Here is a 6,368-nt window from a genome sequence, read left to right as displayed (position 1 = left end):
TTCCTTGATTAAAGGATGACTAAGAGGTGATTCAGAGACTCCAGGTTTTCCTTGTAACCTAAGTTCAGTGTGTGGGTAACCACCCAACTCTGCATTTACTACCTGTACACTAACTACCCTGATTATCAAGGTGTTACCTAGGAGAATCCAGACGCTTCCACTTTTCCAATGTCTGGCTCAAGTCAACAACCTCACATTAAAAAACAAAACAAACAAAAAACCCAAGAACCTCCAGCGACTCTCTTTATGAAACCATTCCGGGGGTCTGCAGGCAGACACCATGCGGGCGGGCACGTCCTCTTCTGCTGTCCCCACCCCCCCAGGCCGCTGCTGCTTGGATGGTTCCATTCCTTACCTAAGGCCTCCTCTGGAACGCAGGCTGGACTTTGCCCCGGGGACCCACACCTAGCTTCTGAGGGCTCAGGGGAAGAGGAAGGAAGGAATGGGTTCTGGCGGAGTCACTGGACTGTCGGCTGCCTCAGGTACAACGTAAATATCTGTGGAACAAATAAGCAAGCGCCATAGCCAGGAGCCCGCCACCTACGCTACGTCTGTCTCCTTTCAGCCTCCGCAGCGGTTTACACCAGGAAGTAAGCGTGTAGGTTAACTGCGTCTGGAATTGGAAGAGCACCCCGGATTTCACCGTGGGAGCCGGGAGCAATATCCCTGCCCCTTGAGAGGCTAATTCCAGGTGGATTTACCATCTGGGGTTGAGTCCCCTTTCGTGTAACACGAAGGCCATTTCCAATTCATGTAAATTTACAGCCCTGATTCCCAGTGTTCATTCACGAATATCAGGCACCAGAGCCTGCTGTAGGCGACTGGGAGAAAGCAGCGAACAAAACACAGGACTCCTGCCGTATCCCCCCTCGTATAAGGGGGAGCTTATCCTAGGAGAGAAGCCATGCAAGTTGGAAGGTGATAAATTACACAGAAAAAGGTGTCAGGCTGGAGAACGACTGTGGAAGCCAGGAGACGGAAAGAGCGTCAGAGATGGGGCTCGGGCTCTGGCAGGGGACAGGGAGCCGAGCCAGGCGGCGGAGGCTCAGACATCGGGGACAGCTCCCGAAGAACACCCGGGGCGACGTGGAGGTAGGGGGAGGGCAGGAAGGGCGCCGGGGCCATCTCCCTGCCGAGCCCAGGAGATGCTCCGCCCGCGGCTTCAGGCCCGGGCCGGGGGGCGCCCGGGGGGCTGTCAAACCTACGCCCCCAAAATGGCCTCCGATACCCCTCGCCGCCCTGCCCCGCCCCGCCCCGAGCCCGCCGGTCCACGTGACCCGGCCTGCCCCTCCCGGCCACTCGGGCTCGCGACCCCGGGTCCGGGTCTCCGCGGCGGCGGCCCCGCCCCCCGCAGAAGAGCCGACCAACCGGAGGCAGGGTTGGGCGGGGCGGGCGGTGACGGCCAATGGGGGTGGAGCTCGGGAGGGGAGTAACAGGTTGGTGGGAGGGGGAGAAAGGAGGGAACGCGGAGGGACAGAGAGGGAGGGCCCCAGAGAGGCGCGTGCAGCTCTGCCCAAGCCAGAGCCCGAACCGGGAGCGCGAGCCCGGGAGCGCCGAGCCCGCCCGGGGTGAGTGAACTGGGTGGGGGCCAGGGTCCCTGGGAGGCACACGGACTCCTCGAGGGGCGGGGGGCGGGAAGATCAGAATCCCCCGCTCCGGGGCACAGGTGCGGAGTTGGAAAGGGGAGGAGGGGGGAGATCGGAGGACGGTGGCAGTCCTGCACGAGACCTGGCCCCTACTCGGCGGTGCCAGACGCAGGTGGCTGGGAAGATGCCAAGCAAGCTGCACCTGAAGCCGAGGCCGTTCCTAGGGCAGGAAAGCGTTTCGGGGCCAGGATGTCCCTGGAGGTCAGACACCAGCCCTGGGGGCAGAATTTCTCGTGGAGAGCACGAGGTGGGGGCGAGGAGCTAGTCCCAGGGGGAGGAGGGAGCTGCTGCCCGAGGTTGGGGAGGTGGGGCATCCGCAGGTGCTGTTTTCCCGAGGTTCACAGCTGGCTGCCACCTCCCTCTGGCTTTGAGATGGCTCGGACTTGTGGGATCTTATTCTGACTGTTCACCCACACCTACAGGTGAAGGTGATTGCTAGTAAGGGACATTGAGAAGCAGAACAAGCGGGCACCCCCCCCCCAACTCTTCCCTAGGTGGTAAGCTAAGGCTTTCGTTTCCGTCCTTTGCTTTCATGCCAGGGGGAATTTTTCCAGAGAGAGCAAGCCCACTCGCTCCCCAAGAGAGGAAGCGCAGATCCCTGGACCTACAGAGTATCTAGAATTACTTCTCCCGAGACCTCTTTCTCGTGCGGGTGTCAAACTCTTCATCCAAGCACATGTATTTTCTTCTTTGGTTCTGGATGGGGAACACTGGGTGAAGTCTGGGAGCCCAGTCAATTTCCTGGATGTCTCCCAGAATCCCTGTGATTCCCTGAAACCCCTGCAGGCATGCCTGACTCCTGGTCCATGATGGCTGTCAGCCTGGTAGCAGGTGCTTTGATGCCCAACGGAGACAGGATTCCTCCAGAGACCCGAGACTAGGGGAATTACACCTCCAAATCCTTGGGCCAGGTGACAGGTGCACACTGGGGCCCAGACAAGCCCTCTGAGGCAAATTTCCTTGCCTTAGGCAGTGAGGGAACTGGAGCCAGCCTCAGCTTGGCCCCTTTGATGCCCTGCTGAGGAAAGTTGCTGTAATTGGGAAATAATTAGCAAGTGCTCTGTTTGTAGACAGGTTGCCGACACGTGCCTCCGTGCCTCTTCTTTCATCCTGGGTATTTGGGAGTGTGTGTATGTGTGTGTGTGTGTGGGGGGGCTGATTTGGGGGCCAGCTAATCTAGAGATTTGCCGCCCTTAAGAGGATTCTGGCTTCCTAGAATGCTTCCTGCACTTCCCAGGCTGGCCCGCATGCCATTACCCTGGTGGGCGGTGGGCGGTGGGCGGTGGGCGGTGGGCGGTGGGGGTGGAAGGGTGGTAGGACTGCAGCTCCTCTGGTCAGGGAAGGGAGAACTGAAGTCCAGGGAAGCGGCCAGGGGAAGTGTGGGATCAGGAATGCGACTTTGGGACCTTGGGAGGAGGGGGAGAGAGAGACAAAGTCTTCCTGTCACACACTGCCTGTCACTCAGCAGCCTCTTTGTATAGCAGCCACTCCTGCCCGTTCCCTCCTACCTTGTGCCTCCTCCTTCGGACTTGGCGTTGGCATCCAGGCTGCACGGAGGCCCTGCCCATGGTCTTGTCCCTGGGCCTCCCCTGTGGTGTGGAATTCTCTGATCGGCTTTTCTGGCTGCCAGAGTTGTCTCCCCGGTCCTCCCCTTCCCCTTGCTTCTCAAACCAGTCCAGCCAGTTTGCGGGGGCCCAGTTCCTCATTGTTTCTCTCCCCACTGGCCAAGCCGCTCTAGCCTGGCTCTCAGGTTTCTGCTTTTTCGGACCTGGCCAGGAGTCCACTTGGGGGGGTTTTCTTGGAACCAGGGGACCCGTCTTACCTATGTGACTCTTTGGGAGGAAGAGGGAGCCATGTGATCAAGGTCACAGAGCGTCCTTTTCTAACTTGACCATTTGCTTTTCCCGCTGCCTCCGAGGGGATTCTAGTCTCTCTCCCTCTGCTTCTCCCGTTTTCCAAATCTGCCAGTTATTCAACATCTAGCATATTTTTGCCCGGCCCTGCTGCTTATCTTTCTTAACTCCACACACTCGAAACCACCCCACCCCCGCTTCCTCCTAGAAGTCCAGGGACCCTGTCACTCCTAGTTGGAAGCCAGATGCATATGGCTGGGCCAGAGGTGATGGAATTGGGGCAGGGCAGGCTAATGAGTAACTCGGGGAGAAGTGGCTGTCTGGCACAGGGGCAGAGTCTCCTCCCCCTCCTTGCTGGCACAGGCAGACAGCTGAAGCGGAGTTACCTTGTGCCCCGGGCTCTTCCCAGAGTACAGACGGTGGGAAGAGCCCTGGGCATGGGCCAAGGAGGCAAAAGCAGGCCGAGACATCTGGTGGGAGCCCAGGCCCCTGGACTCTGTGTTGCCTGGTGCTGGATTGCTGTTTACCTGCCTCTGAGGGCTTACGCAAGACCTTGGAGCTGCCCTGCCCCCTCGGCCCCGCCCCACTGTCCTCTGTAACTGAAGGCGGGTAGGTTTCGGGTTTTCCGTGTTGAATCATTTAGAACTCTGCTTTCCGACTCACCCCCATGGATCCCTTCAGCCCTCCTGGCCCCTGACCCACAGGTCCTGGGACTGAAGGTGATTGAGGCTGGGGAGTCGCTTGGGCCCAGAGGAGCGCTTGGTGGTGCCTCCCAACGACTGGGCACTCTGATCCAAGATGCACTGTGCACCGTGCTGGGTTTAGGCTGGGAACGCCTTGACCTGGATCTGGAAGACCTGCAGAAGCACTGACAGAGGAGAGCTGTGCCAGGGAGAAATCACGACTCCTGAGAGCCCCCCTCACCCGCCAGGCACATCTGGTTCTGAGAGATCATGGCTGCTTCGTGCAGGGAGCCCAGGCCAGGATCAGGACCTGCAGCTGGGGTGTGGGGCAAGTGGCTGCGAGGGTTTCTTGGGCGAATCTGCGTATTGTGTGCATCTGCCTTGGCTCAGGACACAACCCCCAATGAGTATTGACATCTATCAGGTGGCAGGTGCTGGGGACACCATGATTGGGGAGTAGCCATGGTCTTGGCCCTCCATGAGCTTATAATCTAGTGGGAGAGGCAGACAGGAAGCAAATAAGCACGGGACAGAGTGAGGGTCATAGAACATGGATCTGGGAGGCTGTTGCGTGAGGTTGGCCCTAGGCTGTGGGAGCAGGTAGTCAAGGAGGGCTTCTCCGAGGAGGTGACTTCCTTCTCTGGAGAAGGTGAAGCCAGGCAGCTCCGTTGGCAGGACTAGCGTGTGTGAAGGGTAGCGATTGCTGTCAGCTTGGTGACAGCCACACTCCGCCAGGTGCTTTCGTGCAGGCTATCTTGTCATTTCCCATTTTTATTCAAGTGGAACCCATGTACAATCATGTGAAGTCGAAAGTGAACCAGTAGACAGTGTTGCCACTCGGTACACACTGTCATTGCTTATGGTCTGACTCACAGGTGCTCACGTGGGAGATGTTGCGCTCATTTCACAGATGAGAACGTTGAGGCTCAGCAAAGTTTTTCCCCCCGTGCAGAGCAAAGCTAGGGTTTTCCAAGCCTGACCCTGAGCTCTGGTCCGGTGCCTTTTCTACCAGGTGTGTGGTTTGGAGAACTGCTTTACCCCCTGCCTTCACAACCCTTCTAAGGGTCCGCGGTAGAAGTTTGTGCAGGAAGCTGTCTGGAATGGAGTCCCGGAGCCATTCCCACTAAAGGGCTCCTCCTTCCCTTTTCCTTGAGGGGAAGGGCTGGGAATGCCGGGAATGCTCTTGCTGCCTTGGAGCCCATCTCCCCCACTACCTGCGGCTGCGCCCCTCCCTCTCCCGCCTCAGCTCCCCCTGCTTCCTTGGCTTCTTCACACCTCTGCACTCCCTGGAAGGGACCTTGCCAGGTTCCCTGGGCCCAGAGCTCCATGGAGAGGCTGAGCGGGGGCTGTTTCTGCCTGGCACAGCAGAGGCTCCTCCTCCCGTTTGGTGCTAGGCTCCGGTGGAGGAAGGGGTGGGGATGCTGGGCTTTTTTTGGCTGGGAAGAGAACCTCTCCCCAGGTTCCTGGAGCCAGAGCATCCCTGGAACACATTCCATTTGCTATCTCTGAGCTTGGGCAGTGTGGCCCTGGGGGGCTGGACCTGCAAACGATAGGACAAGTCCAAATCTTTTCTTAAGTAGGTAATAGACCCTTTTGACTCCCCTGGCTCTGTCCTCCCACCCTGCCTTCCGCCAGGCATCACAGCTGTCAGTCTCTCTGAGTATCTTCCCTGGAAGGGGAGGCCACACTCTGAGGCCTTCAGTATTTGAATGAGTGCTCGGAGGAAGGCCCCTTTTCTCCTGTGGGAGGGAGGTGTCTGTTAGGTGGGGCCTGGGGGCTGCCTTCACTCAGGGGAGGAGAGGGGATTGTGGTGACTTATATATTTAGTACATGTGAAAAGTCGAGCAAACTCTTTAAACTCTTAATGGAGCCAAGTTCCCCAGGACTGTATCACAGGAAATAGATTCTTTTTGGCCTTTGGGTCTCAGGACCAATAGCAGCAGCATCACCTGGGAACGAGGTTACGAATGCAGATTCCCAGGTCCCACTCCAGACCTCCTGAGTCAGCGGCTTCTGGGACCAGGGCCAGCAACCTGTGTCTTAATGGGCCCTCCAGCTGATCTGCTGCTCAGATAAAGTATGAGAATCCCTGTATGCAGGGCACTGACAGAGTAGTCAGCGGTTGGGCAGCTAGAGGTCTCTGAGTGGTTTTTCCCCTCATTTTTATCTGAAAGGCAGACAGACAG

At 58.1% G+C, this 6,368-nt stretch overlaps 1 protein-coding gene across 1 annotated transcript in view; it reads left to right on the top strand.

Moving 5' to 3' along the window:
• The first annotated feature begins 1,444 nt into the window (after positions 1-1,444).
• Positions 1,445-6,368, top strand: part of CGN (cingulin) — a 28,082-nt gene continuing 23,158 nt past the window's right edge. The window contains exon 1 of the mRNA XM_008264044.5: positions 1,445-1,568. The gene's annotated coding sequence lies outside the window, so the exon portion shown is untranslated. The remainder of the gene's footprint in view (positions 1,569-6,368) is intronic.

Source organism: Oryctolagus cuniculus, chromosome 7 (genome assembly GCF_051225735.1).
Source record: "Oryctolagus cuniculus isolate XC-2025 breed Fujian yellow rabbit chromosome 7, ASM5122573v1, whole genome shotgun sequence".
NCBI lineage: Eukaryota > Metazoa > Chordata > Mammalia > Lagomorpha > Leporidae > Oryctolagus > Oryctolagus cuniculus.
The sequence above is the reverse complement of the archived record's forward strand: the minus strand, read 5'-3'. Positions and strand labels throughout refer to the sequence as shown.